The sequence below is a fragment of the Orycteropus afer genome, unplaced genomic scaffold (assembly GCF_000298275.1).
Source record: "Orycteropus afer afer isolate SDZICR_OR568_19922 unplaced genomic scaffold, OryAfe1.0 scaffold00020, whole genome shotgun sequence".
In the NCBI taxonomy this organism is placed as follows: Eukaryota; Metazoa; Chordata; class Mammalia; order Tubulidentata; family Orycteropodidae; genus Orycteropus; species Orycteropus afer.
Window position 1 is genome coordinate 3,098,609 of NW_006921607.1, and position 24,323 is coordinate 3,122,931.

Sequence of the window (24,323 nt, forward strand, 5' to 3'; positions counted from 1 at the left end):
CCTTCTGGTTAGCAGTCAAATGCCTTAGGCAATGGGCCACCAGAGCTCCTTCTCTGCATACATGGGATTTTATTTTAAGTGGGTTTTTAAGCAAGAGACACCAAACCAGTACATAATTACATGGTTCACCTTTGATGGTAGGACTTCAGAGGGGGGCGAGGACACTGGGCAGGAGTAGTTAGGCAAGGCTTCACAGGAGCAGCACGATGCAGGCAGGACCTGAAGGTGGGGGGGTTCAAAGAGATGGATCAGCAAGGCCATGCTGAGGAAGGGATGCTTACTCTGCTATAGCTCTCTAACAACGAAAAGTTTACCCTAAAAAGTAAATACTTTTACAGGAAGAAAGCTCTGTGTTGATACCAAAGGAAAATAACGGACAACCAGACTATTTATTTTAGAGAAAACTATGTCAAAAATGGCAGGAATTTGTTAAGAGGTTGTCTGATATGCCCCTATTTGCCTCCGTAAGAACTCAAAGTACTTTAAACCTCCTGGCTCTTAGGAAATACTCACACTAGAGAGGAAAGGAGATCCCACTCACAAGCCTACTGACAACATCTGTGAACCTCCAGAACAATGAGGAAGGGCCTTCATCTCCAGCTTCCTTAGAATGCTTTCCAGTGGACCTACCTTGCTGTGAAATACAGGCTTTTGAACATGACACAACCATCAGCCATGTGTTCTGAAAAGAAGAGTGTGGCTTGGCTCCTCAACTTATGAGAGGAAAGTACAATTTTACAGGACATCCGGGACAAGTAAAGTACCAGGTACAACACTGAGTCAACTGTGAGAGTGGTGTGGTTTGGAGGGAGCTTAGGGCTGATCAAGGAGAGAAATGTGACCATGAGATAGCAGCATTGCACAGCCATCCATTTATTGGGGCTGACACATTGACAGGTTCATGTAGGGGGCAGCCTTACACAGTCAGAGGTTGTCCAGTGACAAATGGCAGGGAGCCACCAAAAGGGAAATAGGAAGGCGGATTAGGCTGATGTGCGCCTACAGGTGTCCTTCTACATCAAAGCGAGGAGTCGCTGGTTCAGAGAGCTCTGAGTACAACAGCTGGGGTCCCTGTAAGTACAAACTTTCATCTTACCTGTGGCTAGCTGATGTTGGGTGCAGCTTTGCAGGTTATGTAAAGCAAGTAGGCTCTAAATGACTAACAAGCTGCAGATCTGGGCTATTTTTAAAACAACTGAATGTATATAAAGTTGAGTTTGGCATCAGAAGGCTTTTTGCACTAATGGGCTTTTGAAGAAGTAAACAACTTGGGTCCAATACACAGAGGCCATCTTTGAGTCTCTCAACAGCATTGATACACAGAGGCCATCAACAGCATACAGCTCTACACAAAGGGCCAAAGAAAGGAAGCAGGGAAAAGGCAAGGTGTTAGGAAATGTTGCTGAAGAATTCTTGTTTTATGTCACCCTCTCCTACTACCAAACAAAATGTGGTCTAACAATGCCCAACTCCCAACTTGGCAACAGAAGCCCAAGTAGGCTCATTTCTCCCCCAGATCTCTAAGTCCAGCAATATCAGCAAAGGGGCTCAACTGGAGGCCCTTCTAAAAATAAGCAGTTGGAGAAGTGCTGCTTTTCTCCTCTGGGCCTGAGATCTTACTCCCCTAGTGAGAGACAGTGGGATGCCACAATGAGCATCTCAGCCCGGGAAGTCTCTGTTCACAGACCTATGACTTGATTCTCTCACCCAGAGACACAAGGTACCCAGGTGGCACCACTAAGTGGGATTCTGCCACAAGTACTTAAGACTCCTCTCCCCCATCAGGGCAGCTGGGGGACAAGTGGGGACGGGCACTAGCTGGGGGACAAATGGGAAGGTCCCAGCCGAACAAGCACCTGGCCTGAGAAGTCTCTCTGTCCCCATGGGCCTGAGATTCTCCTTCCCGACTGAGAGACACCTCACAGCCTTGGTCTAAGGAGACTCCTTTTGCCCTTTAATGCGTGTGATAGTTGGAGCTGTGTGTCAACTTAGCTGGACCACAATTCTGTGTGGTTTAAGCAATTATGATGTGGGTTATTCCCATGATGGGATCAGATGTATATGTTTTGAGCAGCCAGTTCAGTGAAAGGGAGTTTCCCTAGGGGTGTGGCCTGCTTCCAATATATTTATGGACATCCTAGGAAAAGAGACACCCTTCTATGGATCGGGATCCTGTTGTGTTGCCTGCAAGTATCCGTGAGTGAACAATCCACCATTTGGCCTGGAGATCTTGGATTTGTCATTCGTTGGAGTCAACAGCTGGTATACTGCCTGCCAACCTTGAGCTCCTCAGTCCCTCCAGCTTGACATTTGATCCAAGAACTTGGGACTTGCCAGCTTCTATAAGTGTGTGAGCCATTTTCCAAAGATAAATTTCTCTTTCTCTATATGTATATATAAGCCGTACTCATTTTGCTTCTGTAGAGAACCCAGCCTAACACAATGCAGCAACAGCAGGGACCTGTGGGAGCCCCACATCACCAGTTAAACCAGACAGATCAAAATAATACCATGAAAACTCTGAAAATCAAACCATCATTGACGCCACAAATTTAGGCCAGGAGCTGTGTGTTAAACTTAAGCATGGTGACTGACTGCTAAAATAAAACATTTAAATAGGATCCTGAGTCTCCTAACATAATAGACAAAATGTACAGAATACAATAAAAAAAATCATCAATCATACCAAGAAAAAGAAAATCACAACTTGATGAGGGAGGGCAATCAATTGACACCAACACTGAGATGAGTTAGATGTTGGAATTACCTGACAAAGCAGTTGTCATACAAAGTGCTTCAACAATCAATTACAAATTATCTTGAAATAAATGGAAAAACAGAAAATTTCAGCAAAGAAATAGCAGTTATATAAAAAAGAAGCAACGCAAATGTAAGCACTGAAAAATAAAATAGAAATGAAAACCTTGTCTGAATGAGGTCAAGATTAGAAGGAAGATGAGAGAATAGAATCAGTGAGGGCAGAGTAACAGAACAACCAATTCCAACAACAGAGAGGGGCCTATGTAGTGACAATAAACCTATAAATGACAAGAAATCAAAAAACATATCATCAGGTCCCAGAAAGAGGAATAAGAAAGCAGGGCTGAGAAAGTATTCCAAGAAATAATGGCTGAGAAAACAACCCAAGTTTGGTAAAAGACAAAAATCTATAGATTGAAGAAGCTGAAAGAACCCCAAACAAGATAAACTCAAAGAAATCTATGTCAAGACATATCATCACTAAACTTCTGAAACTAAAGACAAAGAAAAATCTAGAAAGTAACGAAAGAGGAACAACACATTACTGATGTTATTGCTGCTGTTAGTTGCCATCAAGTTGTAATAGCAGATTTATCACCTGAAACCATGAAGAACAAAACAAAGTGGCAGGACATTTTCAAGTGCTGAAAGAAAACAAAAAAAAACCCACTGCCATCGAATTGATTCCAACTTACAGTGTTCCCATGGCTGTAAATCTTTTTACAGCCTCATCCTTCTCCCACAGAGCAGCTGATGGGTTCAAACTGCAGATCTTTTGTTTGGCAGCCAAATGTTTTAACCACTACACCACCAGAGATTCTGCTGAAAGAGAGACCAAAATTATCCTTCATGAATAAAGGGGAAATATATTCTCATACAAAGGTAAACGAAAAGCAGACCACCAGCAGACACACCCTTAAATAATTGACTAAAGAAATTCTTCAAATAGTAAGAATATGAGAATCTTGGAGAATCAAGAAAGAAGAAATAACAGAAAAAAACAAAAACATGGGTACATACAATGGATTATTCCTCTTCTCGTGAATGTTACAAATCATACATGATTGTTGTGGGGAAAAAACATCTAATACTCAAGAAAACGATATTTCAAAGCAAGGAAGATAAAGGGACCTAACTGTAAGTAAAAAAGGGACCTAAATGTAAGTAAGGAGCTCTTGTAGCTTGACTACCTAAAGCACTTGACTGCTAACCAGAAGGCTGGTGGTTCAAACCCACCGGCCACTCCTCGAAGGAAGGTTGGGCAATCTACTTCCGTAGTGATAACTGCCTCGGAAACCCAAGGAGGGGTCGCCATGAGTCGGGGCCGACTCGACAGCACGTAACAACAACAACAACAAATGTAAGTAATGCATCCACACATCAATATTGCTAGAATTGTGGGTACCTTTTATGTTTGGTGCTTTTGCTTTCCTCAAAAATTTTATTTCTATAATCAGGAAAAAATAGTTTTATTTTGATTGTGACTGAAGAATTTTGCTATTTATTATTACAGTTATCAGCCTGCTTCTTGCTGTTCCTTTCATCCTATGCACCCTTGAGCCCTTCCCTTGTTGTTGTCCAAGTCTGAATCCACTGTTCTGACCTGGCCTGGCTCCTGGATGTTCCTGCCTCCAACTTTTATTATTTTAGCTCAAACATAATCAAAATCATCTTTGCTTGCTTTTCTTCAGTAGGCTGAGATAAGATGGTATTTTCTAAATTTAACTGGGACAATAAAAAAGAAATAATTACAGAAAAATACTAATAGCAATGAAAAAGTTGTTTTAAGGCATTGGTTTGCTCACCCCGCATGCTCTCTGCCCCTGTGCTAACACAGTAGCCATTAGCCACAAGCAGCTATTAAGCCCTTGAAATGTGGCTGGTCCCAATTAAGATATTCTATATGTGTAAAATAGGCATCAGATTTTGAAGACTTGGGACAAGAAAGAAATGTAGAATACCTCATTAATTATTTTCTTACTGATTAGACACTGGTTAAATAAAATATATCTTAAATATTAATTTCACTTGTTTCCTTTCACATTTCTTAATTTGGCTACTAGAACATTATGTATGTAGCTCCTATTACATTTCTATTGCACAGTGCTGCCCTACCCATCTCCTTTGACTACCCCACTAGAGGTCACAAAGCTAAAATTTTCAACTTTTCTAGGCTCTCTCATTAGGGGTGATCATGTGACATCATTCTGGCCAAGTGGAAGGCTGCTGGGATGAAGGTGGGAGTGGGGTTCTGGAAAAGCTTTTGCTTTCCTGATGAAAAGAGACAAATCTAGCTGACATTGCTTTTGTCCCCTTTTTTCCCCCATTTCCATTTCTTCCTGCCTTGAATGAAGGCTTAATGCCCAGAGCTGCAGCTGACATACTGTGGTTATGATAGTATATATATATATATATATAATGAAGGCTTAATGCCCAGAGCTGCAGCTGACATACTGTGGTTATGATAGAAAACACAAGTCTGCCAAGGAAGATGGGAGAAAGACACTCAGGTCCAAGTCCCATATAGTACTGTTTAGCAGCTGACTGCACCAGCAACTACCCAATTCAAATCTCTGGTCATGTGAGAAAAATGAACCTGTGCTGTGTTAAGCACCTTAGGTGGTATTCTGTTGCTTGCGACTATGTGTATACCTGACAGAACAGTCCAATTTCCAGACTGGCCCTAAGCCAAGAAGCACATAGCCTACATGGCTGGCATTAGCTTTCAGGGCCTCTCATCTCACTCTCCTCCCTCTTGGCTCCTTCCTAGCCCTGCAAGTTCCCTACCTTACTTCATGCTCTTGGGGGAGCAAACTCATCCTTTTGTAGGTGAAGACCCAAAAGACTGAGTTTAAAATTACTTAGACCTCCTAGGCCATTTCAGTTTTCAGTCTGGGGAACACACATTAGTCAGACACTGACAAAGTGCTGACCTCATCTCCAGGTCATACCCACCCCCTCCAAAGGGAAATAGTCAAACCCATCAAAAGCACAGGATACTACTTTAATTATATGAAAACCACAAATTATATATGCTCGGAACCAGCAAACACTTGGTAGCAGGAAGGATGCTCTCTCACAGAGCCCTCCAGTCACCAGAGGACAACACTGGTGCCACTGAGCCTTCTCCAGGTAAACATCCCCAGCTGTGCAGCTATTCCTCATCAGGGTGTGGTTTTCAGCACCCTGGCCAACCTCAACATTCTCTTCCAAATGTACTCGAGTTTGTCTAATTCTACTTCAAGTGTGCTGCTGGGAGAAAAAATTAAAAAAAAGCTGGCCCACTTGCTAATTTGCTTGATATGAACTCTTCTCCCCACACTGGAACCACCTAGGCATCAACAAATGTCACTGGCAGGCCTGAACTTGAAGTGAAGCCAAGAGAAATGAAATTGCATTAAAGCTAATAGAAGCTAAGATGTTCACAGCACTGGGGATCAGCTGATTTAGACTCTAGACCTTGGGCAAATCACTACTAGGGGAAACCTCAGCTAAAACACTCTTCTAGTCTCAGAGCCTCCCGCATCACCACACAGCAATTCCTCCTCTCTTGTGAAAAGTGGATGAATTGACAAATTGTGACCAAGGTCCTCCTGTCTTATCAAAGTAAACAGCATCTTTCATTTTGGTGCTTAGGTCCCAAACCTTGAAGTCATTCTTGATTCCTCTTTCTCTCTCATGCAATGTGTAATTCATTAAGCAAAACTTATAGCTCTATCCTCAGTATTCATCCCAAACCCAATTGTTTCTCACTTCATTTTATTCTACCACCTGAATCCATGCTATCATTGCATACCTGGATTCTTTCAATAGCCATCTAACTTGTCTCGGCCTCCTAACTGGTTTCGCTCCCTAAAACCTACTATACCCTACCTTGTAGCCTGAAGGTTCTATCAGTCAGGTCAGTTCACTCCTTTGCTCTCACCCCTCCAATGCCTTCCCATCTCGCTCAGAATAGAATCTAAAGTCCTTTCCATGTCTCTAAGGTCCTACTACTCTACTCAGTTCTTGTCCTTCCAATGTTTCTATCATTCCTTCCTCTCCAACTACTCTGGCCTACCACCTCAGGGACTTTGCACATGCTATTCCTTCTGCAGGGCCTGGGGCTTGGAGGCTGCTTTTTTGCTTGGGTCAGTTCTACTTTAAGGGAGGCAGGCCCAGGACTCAAAGGCTGCTTTTCGCTTGGGGGTGGCTTATTTTAAGGCTGGGGCCTGAAGTAAGCAGGTCCAGGACTCGGGGGCTGCTTTTCATTTGGGGGCAGCTCTATTTTAAGGCCAAAGCCCAAGGTAGGCAGGTGCAGAGGGGTTAAGAACAACTAAGGGAGATGAACTTGTCTGTAAGTTTGTCCTTCTGTGGTGGCTTATGTGTTGCTGTGAGGCTAGACGCTATGCCACCAGTGTTCCAAAATGCCAGCAGGGCTACCCATGGTGGACAGGTTTCAGCACAGCTTCTGGGCTAACACAAACTCGGAAGAAGGAAGAGGCCATCCACTTCTCAAACAATTGGCCAGTGAAAACCTTATGAATAGCAGTGAAACACTGTCCGATACATTACTGGAAAATCTTATTAATAGCCCTGAAACACTGTCTGATATAGTGCTGGACAAGAAGCCCCTCAAGATAGAAGGCACTCAAAATTTGACTGGAAAAGAATTGGTGGACTCCTCAGAGTAGGACTTTAACAATACAGATAGAGTAAAACATTCAGGACTGTCATTGACTGATGTGGCACAACTCAAAATGAGTAGAAACAGATGCAAACATCCATTAATAATCAGAATATGGAATGTACGAAGTATGAATCTAGGAAAATTGGAAGTTGTCAAAAATAAAATGGAACCCATAAAGATCAATATCCTAGGCATTAGTGAGCTGAAATGGGCTGGTTTGGGCCATTTTGAATCAGACAACTATATGATCTACTTTGCCAGGGATGGCATATTAAAGAGGAATGGTGTGGCATTCATCATCAACTGCATGGTTCAAATTCAAGAAGGGAGTGCATCAAGGTTGCATCCTTTCACCATACTTATTCAACTTGTATGCTGAGCAAAATAATCTAAGAAGCTGGATTATATGAAGAAGAATGTGATTAACAACCTGCAATATGCAGATGACACAATTTTGCTTGCTGAAAGTGACGATGACTTGAAGTGCTTACTGATGAAGATTAAAGACTATAATCTGCAGTATGGATTACACTTCAATATAAAGAAAACAAAAATCCTCACAACTGGTCCAATAAACAGCTTCACAATAAATGGAGAAAAGACTGAAGTTGTCAAGGACTTCATATTACTGGGTTCTACAACCAACACCAATGGAAGCAGTAGTCAAGACATCAGATGACGTATTGCATTGGGCAGATCTGCTGCAAAAGACTTCTTTCAAGTGATGAAGAGCAAAGACATCTCTTTGAAGACTAAGGTGCACCTGACCCAAGCCATAGTATTTTCAATCACCTTTATGTACATGAGAGCTGGACAATGAATAAGGAAGACTAAAGAAGAGCTGATGCTCTTGAGTTGTGGTGTTGGAGAAAAGTGCTAAGAGTACCATGGTCTGCTAAAAGGACTAACAAATCTGTTATGGAAGAAGTGCAGCCAGAATGCTCCTTGGAAGCAAGGATGGCCAGACTTCGTCTCACCTACTTTGGTCATATTGTAAGAAGAGACCATTCCTTGGAGAAGGATATCATGCTTGGTAAAGTGGAGGGTCAATGAACAAGGGGAAGGCCCTCAACAAGAAGGATTGACACAGTGGTTGCAAAGATTGGCTCAGGTAAGAGCAAGGATCATGAGGCTGGCACAGGACTGGGCAGTGCTTCGTTCTGCTGTGCATAGGGTTGCTATGAGTCTCAGATGACTTGATGGCACCTAACAACAACAACGACAACATTCCTTCAGCACAGAAAGTTCTTCCCTCATTTACGATCTTCACTTCCTTCAGGACTCTGCTCAAACGTCACCTCCTCCAAGAGGCATTACATGTTCTTGTTATCTGTCTTCTCCCATTAGAATGTAAGCTACTTGATGCTAGGATCTTCACTCTGTTCATTGCTTTTTCTACAGCACCCAGTACAGTGTCTGGGACTGTGCTGAATGAAAGAATGAATAAATGAATGCATGAATATCTTGCTCAAAATCTTTGTCTAAAAATTGTACTGACTTGCTTTCACTTTCTACCAGAAAACAGAAAGAAACGGGTCCATCATTGTTCCAAAGGTGTCAAGAGAGCTTACTCTGGTTGAACCTCAGGTAGGATGTCCCAACCTCTGCCTGTTCAGGTAGTTCTTCCCCAAAAAGCAGCTCTGAGAGAATCCTTGTTGTTGTTGTTATGTGCCTTCAAGTCGAACCTGACTTGTAGCAACCCCTCCTTGGGTTTCCGAGGCAGTATCACCACGGGAGTAGATTGCCCCATCTTCCTTCCGAGGAGTGGCTGGTGGGTTTGGACCGCCAGCCATCTGGTTAGCAGTCAAATGCTTTAGGCACTATGCTACCAGAGCTCCTGAGAGAGTCCTTAGGGTGTAGTAAATTACCTGGTATGGCTTTTCTAGCCATAAGTCTTTGTAAACTTCATGGTGGAATTTGCTGTGAGAAACTGAGTAGCCCCTTATTGTTAAAGTCATCCACCTGGAGTATTTCTGTTGGGAGCTGCACAAAGTAATTTTCTGAGAAGTTCACTCTCTCTCAGATGTATAGAATTCTGATGTTGGGATTGGTTGGTTCAGCCTCAAAAGGAACCCTCCTACAGGCAGAAGGAATCTGACTGCTGGCTGAGAAAGACATGCTGCTGAGAGAAATGCGCTCCTGAGAGACACACGCTGCCAAGAAAGAGACACCAAGAGACATGCATTGCTGAGACACCAAGAGACACACACTGCTGGGAGAGAGACTGTTGGTTGAGAGACGGTGGGCTGAGAGACTGAGCATTTTTCCTGAACTTGAATTGTAGCCTGGTGCTTCCCTAATAAATCCCATAATCTGTGAGTACTGTGTAGCCACTGCAGTGAATTATCGAACCCAGCAGAGAGGTAGTACGTGCTGCGAGAGGAACGGTTGGTGTTAGGGTTGATGAAAGGGCTGGAGGGAGGCAACATGTCTGGCCTCACAGGAATAGGCCTTGGGCTATTGATGGTGATTCTGTCTTTCTCTTGTGTCGTTAGAGGAGGTCCGAAGATGCAGACTCTCTGCCCCTTTAGCAGTTGGTGTCAGAAGCACTGGGACTTGTTGCAGTGGCTCCAGACTCATAGAAGCATGGGACTTTGCAAAAGAAAAGAAGGAAGGGGCCTGGGAAGTGAAAATTTGGATTCTCAGATGGTTTCTTTGGTTGTTGTTAACTATTAAAAGAGATAATTGATTCAGAGGTTAGGGCTTTTGGTTACACCCAGCCAAAGGCCCAAGGCCATGTACAGAGAATGGAATGGTAATCAAGGTAAAGAGATGAACCTGGAATGTCTTAAAAAGGATTATGAGTTTGGGATTATGTATTTATCTGAATGTACTAGGGTACTGAAAGTTTTCTTACCTGCTTGTACATTAGAAATGATTATGGGGTGTGGATAACAGAGTGTGTAAGTCTGCCTTCAGCCAATACTTGATTGGATTTGTTAAAAGGGGAAGTAGAATTTGCCCAGAAGAAACACAGGCTTTTGTTTCAAACCCTGTGTGTAGAGTATAGGGGGCTTAGGTAGAAAACCTGAGCCCCACCCAGTACTACTGAAGGAACAGAATATCTGCATTTGAAGACAGGGCCAAAAAAAAAAAAAAGAAAAATGACTGTTTGGCTTCTTGAATTCTGAGCAAGCAGTGAGGCTCTGGGTGCCCCTTTAGCAGTCCTCCAAACCCCAAGACTCCCACAAAACAGTAAAAACACTGGATTAGATGAGCCCTAAATGTTTTTGCAATGCGAAATTCAAATACTGTAAAGGGATCAGAAGCAGCAAAAAGACCTTCCCTGGTCTGTCTCTCCCCTACAGCTGCTGCTGCATGCCTCTGAAAGCGGCTACAGAAAAGCAGCAGAAAGAACCAAACATCCTGTGACATCATCACCCTGCTAGATGCGACCCTTCTAAGCTATAGGGCTGCAGAGCTAAACTCATTTAGCCCTCGGAAGTGTAATGCCAACCAATCTACTAGTAAAAATGAGGTACTTATATCAAGGAAGCTATCTCTTCCTTGGAGAGCATGTGAGCACCGGGCCTGACATCAACATGACACCAGACTCCTATCTCAGCAAAAGGTATAGAAATCATGCTAGTGCTGGCTTTGTTATGGAATAAGACGCAAATCTGCAGCAGACGTCACTCTCAACTCCTGGACTCTTGAACCAATGACACCAATGCTTCAGAAGAAAAATCAGAAGGCTGAACAAGGTCACTGAACTTGAGAATTAAGGGAAGTAATGGGGCTTAATATAGTTTCTGGCACATGGCAAGTGTTCATAAACATTAGGGCAATGTGAAATTCATGTTACTGTGGTTTCCTGGATGAATTCACATATTCACTTGATAGACATATGCTGGGCCCTTATTGAGTGCCAGGTAATTTAAAGTCTGAGAGATGACTGTGCCTTTTGGGAGCTAACTTTATAATAGAATGATGAGGCTGATGAAGAGAGCCATTAACATTTTTTGAGCACTTAATTTTGCTATGTACCATGTATTGCTGGACCCTTCATGTACAGTATCTCATAGAAACCTCTCCACAGCCCTGGGTGCTGTTGTTGTTGTTGTTATGTGCTGTTGAGTCGGACCTGACTCATAGCAACCCCTCCTTGGGTTTCCAAGGCAGTATCACTACGGAAGTAGATTGCCTCATCTTTCTTCCAAGGAGTGGCTGGTGGGTTTAAACCGCCAGCCTTTTGGTTAGTAGTCAAGTGCCTTAGGCATTATGCTACCAGAGCTCCCAAATAAATCCTTATTTCAAAGATGAGAAAACTGAGGCTCAGAAACTTATCAAAGGTCACCCATCCACCCACTGCCATCAAGTCAATTCTGACTTATAGTGACCCCCATCGGGTTTCCAAGGCTGTAAATCTTTATGGAAGCAGACTGCCTCATCTTTGTCCCATGGAGCAGCTGGGGGGGTTGAACTTCTAACCTTTTTGGTTAGCAGCCCAATGCCTTAACCAAAGCGCCACCAGAGCTCCTTATTCAAGGTAACCAAAAAACCAAAAAAACAAACTCAATGCTGTCGAGTCAGATCTGACTCATAGTGACCCCTCCTTGGGTTTCCATGGCAGTGTCACTATGGAAGTAGATTGCCCAACCTTTCTTCCAAGGAGTGGCTGGTGGGTTTGAACAGCCAGCCTTCTGGTTAGCAGTCAAATACCTTAGGCACTATGCCACCAGAGCTCCTATCCAAGGTAACACAGGAGCTCCAATCCTCTCTGACTCTCAAAGCCAGTACCTAGTAGATTAACACAAAAGGAGGATGTGTCCTTCTGGTGAGTTAAGGGAGTGTTTCTGAAAACTACTACTACCAGATGTTCTCGCTTCAGCTGGTGGGCAGTGCAGAGCCCATGTCTGGATGTCCATCGCAGCGTCCAGATTAGACTGGTGGGCAGCAACGTTTTTAGCTGCACAGCTGTCAACCTAGAAATAGCAATGCACCAGGCGAGAAAATTATTCTTCTCTTTTTATCGCAGGGGTAGAGTCCATCCTCATTTTACCCCCAAAGCTTCTTGGTATTTCTACCTGTTAGAAATATCAAGTATAAATTAAGAAACTTACTTTCCCTTCTCAGAATCCCCACAGCATCTCATCTGTAACTCGCCACATTCTGTCTCATACTATTCTAAAAACAAAAACAAAAAATACTTGTAAACGTACAAACCTGCTGCCATCAAGTCAATTCCAACTCATTGTGACCACATGTGACAGTGTAGAACTGCCACATAGGGTTTCCAAGGCTGTCATCTTTACAGGAGCAGACTGCCACATGTTTCTCCCACAGCGCAGCTGGTGGGTTTGAACTGCCGACCTTTCAGCTAGCAGCTGAATGCTTAACCACTGCTCCATTAGGGCTCCTTTGCTCACTTTAAAAAACACCTCGCTGCCATCAAGTGGATTCTGACTCATAGCAACCCCTACTTGTTTCTAAGGCTACAAATCTTTACAGAAGTATGTTGCCCATCTTCCTTCTGCAGAGGCAGCTGGTGGGTTTGAAACGCTGACCTTCTGGTTAGCAGCCAAATGCCTTATCCACTACACTATTTTTACAGAATACATTATTAGAAGAAGTTAGATATATGTAGATTGATGATATCACTAGCAGCTTTTGTTGAGAGCCCTGGGGATAGATGAGGAAATGGTGACTTTTTCAAAGTCACACAAAGTATTAGAAGCATAATCAAGATCCAAATCCACCTGACTTCCAGCTCAGTGATCTTTTAACGGTCCCAGAGTTGTTGTAGTGGTGATGTCGAGTCGATTCTGAGTCAGAACAACCCCATATGACAGAGCAGGATGACCCACAGGGTTTTCTTGGCTATAATCTTTACAGGAGCAGAATGACCAGGTCTTTTCTCCCACAGAGCCGCTGGGTGTGTTCAAACCACCAAGCTTTCAGTTAGCAGCCCAGGTGCTTAACACCACACCAAATCAAACCAAACTCACTGCCATCGACTCAATTCTGACTCCTAGCAACTCCCATTGGGTTTCTAAGGCCCCATCTTCCTTCTGAGGAGCAGCTGGTGGGTTTGAACCACAGACCTTCTGGTTAGCAGCCAAATGCCTTACCCACTATGCCATCAGAGCTTAACACCATAGAGAGGCTAAAAGTCGTTATGGTGGCAGGACAAAACCAATCCTCTCCAACCCCACAAGCAACCACAGGCAAAGAGATGATAATAGTGATAACAATAATACAATCATGATAACTTTGAACCAACCAATTGCTATTGAGTCGGTTCTGACTCATGGCGACCCCATATGTTGCAGAGCAGAACTGTGCTCCACAGGGTTTTTAAGGTTACGACTTTTCAGAAGCAGATGAAGACTTTCTTCCTAGAAGCTTCTGGGATGATTTGAACCAACAACCCTTCAGTTAGTAGTTGAGAGATAAACTATTTGCAACACCCAGGGGCTCCATGATAATCATAGAAAGCACGTATGTGGTTAAAAGCATTCGGCTTCTAACCGAAAGGTCCGCTCCGAGGAGAAAGATGCGGCAGTCTGCTTCTATAAAGATTACGGCACTGAAAACTCTTTGGGCAGTTCTACTCTGTCCAATAGGGTTGCTGTGAGTCTGAATCCACTGTGGCATTGTTTGTTTGATGAGCCTGACATATTCTCTGCATTTCACAGATTCTTATAATCCTCACAACAACCATGCTATTACTGTCTCTATTTCTCAATGAGGAAACTGAGGTTCAAGGATTGTTGTTGTTATGTGCCAAGTCAAGTCGCACCCGACTCATAGCGACCCCTTCTTGGGTTTCCCAGGCGGTATGACTAAGGAAGTAGATTGCCCCATCTTCCTCCGGAAGAGTGGCTGGTGGGTTTGAACCGCCAGCCTTCTGGTTAGCAGTCAAGTGCCTTAGGCCCTATGCTACCAAGGATAGCAAAGGAAAAAATTCACTGGACAATGAGCTGGGTGCTGGCGGCAAGGATGACTTTTAGTCAAAACGGATTACAGAAAAAATGGAGGTTCAGCACTTCCCTCATATGGTGGCTTAAAGATTAAATGAAATAGGTATCTTTAAAAATTAAAAAAAAAAAAAAGGATTACAGAAGGCGGTAAGAACAAAAAGGAGGAAGGGACTAAGTGAAAAGGCCCATTGTAACGGGCCCATTTACAAGGGGAAGAGATGAGAACTGATGAGTTCCTTCTTCCTCAGACAGAGACTGCGAGCATTTAAAAGAAGTTAAGGGGAATGAGCGAGTGGCTTACCAAGTCTACCACTAGGGCCACTTTGTTTGAAATGTTTTCTTATGATAAAGGCACGTGGATTCCCGGAGGCCTAGGAAAGGGACAGGGAGATAAGGTTGTAAAGACTGAGGAAAGGCTGAAGGGATAAGGAAGTGAAAAGCCTATTCCAAAGTTATTTAAAGAGAAGATCATAAAGTTGCCTTGGTCAGTTGTTTGAAATACGCAATTGTCCGGAAAACTAAGAGGGAGAGATTTCTTTAACAAAGGGCTCGGGTAAAATTCAACTTTGCCTAAAAGCAGCCAACATCTATAGGGCAAGTACCATGTGCTAGCAACCTTAATCCACAAATTGTGCTAAATCCTATTACCTCGTTTAATACTTAAAGCAACCCTGAGATAATTACTATCATTATCGCCATTTCAGATGAGGCCAGTAGGGCTCAGCTTGGGTAACTAACCCAAGCACTTTGGGTCCTGAGCCCGTGCTCTTAATCACTAGCTACGTAGCTAAAGGCGGACGTAGACTGGGGCCTGGGCTTGGATCCGTTCCTCAGGGTAAGGAGCATCATTGCAGTCCTGAGAGTGGGCCGCGCCGGGGTAAGGCTGACCGTTCTCCTAAGCAGGCCCCGCGCCCGGGTTTCACTTCTGGATCCTCCGCGCATCGCTAGCCGCTACTGCCCCCTGCTGCCGGCGGGACCCGGAGCCAGGGCACCCGCCTGTTCCGGCCTTTCCTAGGAGAGCCCATCCCAACTAAGGGCTCACCGCCGCCAAGACCCCGCCCCTTCACGGCCCGGGATCCCACGGAATCCCAACTGCAGAGAATGGAAGTTGGCTTCCCCGCACCTTCTGCATTCTTCTCTTCGCCATAACTTCCCTTCTCATATCCAGCCTTCCACCCGCTTCTCCCATTCTCTGGAAGGGCAGGCACCAGGCCCAGGGCCCCCAGCACCAGATGCCCGGGTTGCCATGGTGAAAGGCGCCGGGAGAAGCGCGGGAAGGAGCTGAGTCGGGTGAGCGCTGGCGAGCGGCGAAGGTGCACAAGCTGGCAGGTGGCCCCTGGGTTGGCATGGTGATTGGGTGGTTAAGAGAAGCGCAGGAAAAGGCGGGTCTGGTTGCGACAGCCGCGCGTCCAAGGTTCTGGAAGTGAACTGAAAAAGAGGCCGCGGGGGCCTGCTTCTACCCAGAGCAGGGCACTTCCGGCCTCTTAGGAATCCTGGGAAGGGTCTTTTCCCGCCACGGATTGCAGCCTCATTAGGAGTAGTGGGATCTTGGAAAATCAGGGACTCCCTTTTTCCCCTGGGCCCTCCGAATTCCAAGGATGGAGAACACTTAAGGTGCTCAGCATTTTCCCGCCATAAATACCCAGAAGCCTCGGTTGCCATAGTGATGTGGAGCCGCTTGTAGAGTTTTTAGGGGCCTGGCGCTGGGTATGTGGAGGCCGCTGAACTATTATCTGCTGTCCCAGGGGACGAGGGCAAGGGGGTAGATGTGGGGAGGGACGTAAAGACGGAGAAAAGCCTGCGGCAGAGGGCTGGAGTCACTAATCTCATCAGGACCTATGCCTCCCACCGGCTATGTTGTTAGGTGCTGTGGACTCCTCAGGACTCACAGCAACCCCTCCTTGGGTTCTGAGGCGGACTCAAAGCAACCCCTCCTTGGGTTCTGAGGCGGTATGGCTATGGAAGTAGATTGCCCAACCTTCCTTCGGAGAAGCGGCTGGTGGGTTTCAACCGCCAGCCTTCTGGTTAGCAGTCAAATGCCTTAGGCTCTACGCCACCAGGCGCCAAAAAGACATCAGTGTAAGCTGTTAGGATAGTTGGGGTTAGGAGGGGGCGCGCTTCCTGCCACCCACCCCTCCCGGGTGACTTAACCCTCCTGAGCTCTCACTGTGCGGTGGAGTATACTAGGGTGGGCAGAGCACCGTCACTGCAGAAGTTTTTGACCCTTATATGACCACCTCGTTTTTGTAGCATGGATGTACCATAATACATTTAATCAGTGCCCTGCAGACTAAAAGACACTTTTCCTAATATTTTGTTAACTACACCAATGCTGTAGCTATGTCTGTGTACTTGTGCAATTTTCTGTATAGAATAAATTCCCCAAAGTAAATTGTTGTGTCGAAAGCCAAATGCAATTTTAATTTTCGTGGGTAAGGCCAAATTGCTCTCCAAAGACACAAGCACTTTACATCCCCACCAAAACTGGAATCCAATAATGTAATTAGGATCATATCAACAGTGATGAACTGCTATGAAAGAATTTTCCAGACCCAATGCCATTTAGCCAATTTAATTCTTTGATCAACTCTTTATACAATAGAGTAGTTAAACAGTATCCACTTCCGTTTTTATTTTGTGGAAATTATTTTCATTGAGTGGTTCTCATACATGTGTTTTTCATAATAAAGATTTGACATTTAATATTTTTATATCACATATTTGATTTCTGTCATTGTGAGGTTTCTTATGTCGCTAACATTTTACTAAGAATTAAAAAAGAAAAAAAAATTAAAAAAGCTCAGCCACTGCTGACATTGGGACACTGGCCTGGTGCGGGAAGCGAGGCTGTGTCATTCTCCAATTGGGCGTAAATAATCTCACACATTAAGGTCCCTGGATGGGAACCACTACTAATGGGAAGGTCCAAGAAAACCCTATGGAGAACTTTTACCCTGTAACACGAGGTTGTGGTAAGTCAGAATCAACTTGAAGGCAGTGGGTTTGGGTTTTTATGGGGGGAAGGGAAGTTATCAAGCTTAGACAAGTTACTCTGGGAGCATGATAAATGAGAAAAAGAAATGCTGCTTTTTAATTTTGACTAAGCAGACAAAAACAAGGTCACTATGAAACCCATAATATTCCAAACATCCTCCTCTCTTGGCTTAAATGAGTGACTGCCACTTTACCAATTACAATTTTATCCTACCTCTAGACTGCCCTCTTTATAAATTAGATTTATTGAGATACCAATCATAGACTTGCTCCTGCTTTCTGGCAAGAAAGCAGTATCCAACCTAGAGTGAACCCATACTTCCATAGGCCCTACCCAAAATCACTCCATCAGAACTCAAATCCTATTGACGTGTTCTTTCTAATACCTCATGGTTTCCCCAAGGTATGTGTTTTCTCTTGCTACAATAACAAACCCAATCTGATGTTCCTGGTGGTCTTCGACTGGAAGACATTGACATGATCAAGGTCAATTTTCTTCCACAAATGTTTAATGAAGAACAAATTTTACATGGATACTGTTTCCATTTGTATTGATTAGTTCAGCTAGATCTGATTTCCCCTAGCTTTTGTAATTGTCAGTGTTACCCTTGAGATGTGATTCTTCTGAATTTTTAATACCAAATTTGTCAGGTACATCTTAACCAGTACCAGTTTCATTTTGTATTATATGTTTCTACCAGAAAGTCCCTACATGGCGCAAACTGTGCTCAACTATTAACCTAAAGGTTGGTGGTTCAAACCAACCTAGAGGTGCCACAGAAAAAAAAGCATGGCAGTCTACTTTCATAAAGCCAAGAAAACCTTATGGAGCAGTTCGGCTCTGTAACACATGGCGTCACCATTAATCAGTATCGAGTCAAGGGCAACAGGTTTCGTTTACTTTGGGTTTTTTTTTTTTTTAGTCATTATGAATCAGATAGAACTCAATGGTTTGTTTGTTTGCTTGGCTTCTATCAGTAAGAGTCATAAATCATGTGGAAGATGATACTTTTTATCTATTTCTTGGCTCAAAAACCACTTGTAGGGCAATGATGTAGAATACACAGCAAAGTAAAACGTTCTGCTTCAATTGACAGGCTCACCATGTGTCTCCATGCCCTTTACTGGGCACTGAGAACACAGACCCTGTTGTTAAGAAACTTTCAGTCTAATCAGAGAGATATGGGAGCTGGCTAGCCTCAATTTGCCAGATGGAAGAGAATGAAAATTGCCTTCCAGATGGAGGGAACAGTCAAATGCAGTGTTTATTCATTCAGCAACTATTTATTGTGCCAGGAACAGGGCTGGGCCTTGGGGATGCAGGAATGAACAAGTTCTATGTGGTCCCTGTCCTCGTGGAGCTCTCAGTCCAGTGGGAGAGATGCATATTAAGCAATCATACCAATGACTACGTGTGTGATAGTTGTTGCAAAGAAAAGCCCAGGTGTCTGTGGGAGGCTGAGCAATGGCAACCTGGCTAGTAGAGGCCAAGGAGGGCTTCTTTGAGTTAACAAAAACAAAACCAAACTCACTGCCGTCAAGTCGGATCCAACTCATAGCAATCCCTCCTTGGGTTTCCAAGGCCGTATCACTAGGAAGTAGATTGCTCAATCTTCCTTCCAAGGAGTAGCTGGTGGGTTTGAACCGCCAGCCTTCTCATTAGCAGTCAAATGCCTTAGGCACAACGCCACCACAGCTCCCTTCTTTGAGATAGTGATATGAAATCTGAGATGTAAAGGATGAGTCAGGATTTACCAAGCAAAAGAGAAGTGTTCCTGGCAGAGGGAACACCCCATGGCCTGAAGTGAGAAAAAGCTTGGCTCTTTTGAGGGGAGAAAAGCAGGCCAAAAACCAAAGCCACTACCACTGAGTCAATCCCAACTCATAGCAATCCCAATAGGACCAGGTAGAGCTGCCCCATAGGGTTTCCAAGGCTGTAAATCTTTAAGGAAACGGATTGCCCCATCTTCCTCCTGAGAAGCGGCTGGTGGATTCAAACCACTGGACCTTTTGGTTAGCAGCTCAATGCTTTAACCACTGCACCACCAGAGCTCCTTAAAAGCAAGCCATTGTGCTGAAATCAGGGCTTCAAACTGGTTCATTTCGGTTCGACCCCCTGCTGAGAATTTGCATCTCCATCCCAGATATACTGAATCAGAATCTACCTTTTAAAAAAAATTATTGTGCTTTGGGTGCAGATTTACAGAGCAGAATTTGTTTTATATTCAACAGTTCATGCACATTTGATTTCAGGCCCCAATTACCATCCCCAACCATAAAAAACTCTCCTCCCCTCCCATCCCTGTGACTGCCCCCTCCCTATCTCTTCTTAACTATGCACTCCTGTCTGTCCAGCTTTCCCTCTATATGAATGCTGACCCTCTGATGCCCCATGGCCCATTGCTCTAAGGGGTGTATCTCCCTAGAGTAGGTGGGTGCATTGCCCTGGGGTAGGTGTTCTGCATGTAGGTCTTTCTACTGTTGGGCTGAGAGCCAATCCTTGGGAGTGAGTCAACCTTTTAATAAGATCCCCAGGTGATTGAAGTGAGTGGGCTGGGGGAGGATTTGGGGGATGAAAGAGGTACACAGATGTTCCGTCCTGCAAGGCTTTGTACCCACACTAAGGAGTTTGCATATTCATTTAAAAGCAACAAGCCAGGGAAGAGTAGCGAGATAAGGAGTGGTATGTTTAGATTAGAAACACATTTTGCAATGTCTGTGTGGAGGATAAGAAGTGCCAGGAAACCAGTCAGAAGGAGGCTATTGCAGCTGTCCAAGGGAGTGAGGATCGTAGCTGGACCAGGTGGTATTCAGAAGAGGGAAGTTTTCAGTGGAGGGGTGAGAGTGGAAATGAGATGGGCGTGGGTTGAGTGTATGAGGTAAGGAAACATCTAGCAAAAAATACAAAAACAACCCAAATGGCAAATAATAGGGCAATTAGGAAAATTATGGTATATCTATATTACAGAAAAGAGTCTTACCTAAAGATAGGCCTGTGAAGTTCAAGAATTTTACTTTATGAGGCGTCTCCTTTAATCCCTTCTCTTTGGCTCAGAAGGAATTCTGTTGCATTGACAAGGACAGATTTGAGCTTCAAGAGCAGCCATTAAGGTGTCATCTCCCCAGTGGTGCAGGTGGAGGGGTCCATGCAGTGGTTGTTGAATTTGCTTGTTTGCAGCAACAAGAATGCCAGACATCACTTGCATTGTTTCCTTTGTCTTTATTCTGTTTGTTTTTTGTTTTTTTTTTTTTTTTTTGTAAATTTTGTTTTCATTTAAAATTCAGTTTCATAACTTCAAGAATCATTTGTACATTTTATTACTTCCTGTAATAATTTATTACTTCTTGTCAGTATTTAAAAAAAAAAAAAAAACTGCCATTGAGTTGATTCTGACTCACAGTGACCATTTAGGACAGAGTAGAACTGCTCCACAGGGTTTCCAAGGCTTTAAATCTTTATGGAACAGACTGCTTCATCTTTCTCCCACAGAGCAGCTGGTGGGTTTAAACCAGTAACCTTTTGATTAGTAGCTGAATGCTTTAACCACTACACTACTAGAGCTCCTTACCATTTATGGTAATTCACACTGTGAATATTTTAGCAACAAATTACCATTGTATAGAGACTAACACACTGCTGTTGAGTCAGACCTGGCTCATAGTGACCCCTCCTTGGGTTTGCAAGGTAGTATCACTACAGAAGTAGATTGCCCAACTTTTCTTCCAAGGAGTGGCTGGTGGGTTTGAACCGCCAGCCTTCTGGTTAGCAGTCAAATGCCTTAGGCATTACACCACCAGAGCGCCCAATTGTATGGAGAGGGAAGACTATTCCGTGCAAGTATTCAAAGAATAGGGTAATAAGGAGTTACGGTAAGATGGCAGAATAGGCAGACACACTACACAGAAAAGAGGAATCTATTGACACAGGTACAGAAGATAATCCTGGAGCCCTGAGCTTTGAAAGGAAGAATACAGAAGTAGACTAAACTCCAACTAGTAGAAGAACCTGCATGAAAACAGTGAAGAAAGGAGACAAACAGAGCTGGGGACTGTCAGTGATCCTGACGGCAAGGACAGTTTGGATTTTTCTAAGTGGTGTTAGGATCTAACAATTAACATAAAAATCAGTCCTGCTCACCAAGGGATGCAGGGAAGATTGCGCTGGTGGCTGATAAACAAAAAGGGAAATAGCGAAGAGGAACACAAACTGAGCTGTGGACTTTTGGCTGTCTGGAGAGCGTAGCCATTTTGAATGTTTACAAGCAGTTCGACCATCTTGGATATGTAAAGCAACAGTGTTCTCTCAGATTCCAGGGACCTAAGAATAGACTCCAGTTGCTGGGAACAGCACAGACATACCCAAGTGAGAACTAGAAAGGTGCAATATTCCCTTTGTTACTCTTATACCCCACACCATCTTGGTGAATGGAGGTGTGACCATACCTCACCCCCGCCCACCTTCTGGGCCAGCAGAAATTCCATCCCAGTCTTTGTGCTCTGACAGAGACTGGGTACCCTGCCCCCATCCCCTAGATTTTTTTTTTCTTCTTTTTATTTTTATACTTTCTTCCCAGGTTCTAGTTTCTGGCTTTTTCTCTCTTCCCTTTTTCTTCTTTTCCCATTTTCTTCTTTCTTGTGGGCCTCCCCATCCCTTGTTTTTCTTTTTGCATTTTTTCTTCATTATTCTCTTACAGTACCTCTTTTCTCTTATTCCTCACTCCCCAGATATTGTGTGATTTTTTTCCTGTTTTTCTATTCTCTCATTTATTGCCTTTCCTCTTTTTTTTCTTCTCTTTTTGATGATAGTTCCTGTGTGTTTTTTGTCCTCTTGCTTTTAATTTTTTGGTGGTTTTTTGACTGTTGTTTTTGTCTAACTGAGTGGGAGACAGCAACGATGCCCATACAACCCAACCACACCTACACCTCCTACAGCTCCACTTACTGGGTGAGGGCCACTACTGTCTTCTGCACCAACTGGCAGATGATACATGATCGCCAATACAAGCCTGACTCACCCTTAACTGCTCTTCACAAACAGTTAACAGAGATCTATGCAGGCACTCTCATTCTCTATCACACCCACCAGGAGACAGGTGGTGGGTGCATAAGTGCTGCCAACTAGCAAATAGAGGAGCACAGTACCCTGCTTACTCAGATACATCCAAAAAAAAAAAAAAAGAAAACAAGAATCTTGGGTGAATCACTCCAATGTACAATCATCAATTAAATATAAATACATCAACATCACAATGTTTCAGAGATAACAGACAGACCATCATAGTCCACACAAGGAAGCAAAATAAAGCAGTAGAAACAAGGGAGCAGGATAGAGACCCAGAACACATACCTGAGGAAGAAGCAGCATTGGAACTCCCTGATAAGGAATTCAAAAGAACAATATAGCTATCTTCAACAGATTGAGAGACAGATCAGGAAAAACACTGACAAAATTAAGGAAAACACAGACAAAACCCTAGAAAATTTTCTGAAGACAATACAAGAACAAAATGACAAAATAGACAGAAAATTAGAAATGATACAAAATCCACACATAGAAATCCAGAAGACTAATACTAAATTTTCAGAAATAGATAACACATTGAAAGGGCAAAGGAGTAGAATTGAATCAATGGAAGACAGAATGAGTGAGACTGAAGACAAATACCTAAATACTTCTTTGTAAAGGGATCAATCAGAAAAAAGATCAAAACAAAACAAAGACAGCCTATGAGTCATGTGAGATACCATCAGAAGGAATAACCTATGTGTAATCAGAGTTCCAGAACAGGAAGAGGAAAATAAGACCATGGAGAAAATTTTCCAAGATTTGTTGGAAGAGAACTTCCCTGAAATGATGAAAGATGAGAATATATCCATTCAGAAAGTTGAAAAATCCCCAAACAGGATAGACCCCAAAAGAAAATCACCAAGACATAGAATCAAACTCACCAAAACCAAAGACAAAGAAAGAATCCTGAAAGCAGCATGGGAAAAATGAAGTTACCTACAAAGGGCAACCAATAAGAGTAAGCTCTGATTTCTCAGCAGAAACCATGCAGGTGAAAAGGCAATGGAATGGAATATATAAAACCCTGAAAAGAAAAATTTCCAACCAAAAAATATATACCCAGCAAAATTGTCCCTCAAATATGATGGTGAAATTGGGAGATTTCCAGATAAGCAGGAATTAAGGGAATTCATTAAAATCAGACCAACTTACAAGATATACTAAAAGGAGTCCTTTAGACAGAGAACCAATAATAGCAAACAACAACCAACCATTAACACATATGATGACATAACCCAGAAACCAACCCAGCTATGGAAGTACCCAAAGTAAAATAAACTTAGAAGATTGTAAACAGGGAACCAGAGACATCAACTGGCAAGTGAGAACAACTAAAAATAAAAAAGAGGGAAAAAATAGTGTAGTTACAGAATTTCTAAATGGTGAGGAAGTCAAGACAATTACAAGATAGAATGGACTGTTCTAAGCTTGGGGAGGAAATTATAAATCTCAAGGTAACCTCAAATAAAAATGATAAACCTTCACATCACAATAAAAAAGAGGACAAGCACAAATATTTAGCAAATACTAAAAAAAACAGCAATGAAGGAAATGATAATATGATTCATAAACAAAATGAACTCAACACAGAAAATTATATGGAATGAAGAAATCAGCAACACCACACACAAAAAAAACATAACAAAATGACAGCAACAAAGTCATACTTGTCTATAATTACACTGAATGTCAATGGATTAAATGAACCACTCAAGAGACAGAGAGTTGCAGACTGGATAAGAAAACATAACCTATCAATATGCTGTCTACAAGAGACACAATTTAGAGAGAAAGACACAAATAGACTAAAAATCATAGCTTGGAAAAAGATGTATCAAGCAAATGACAACCATAAAAGAGGAGGAGTGGCCATATTCATTTCTGATAAAATTAACTTTAAGACAAAAAC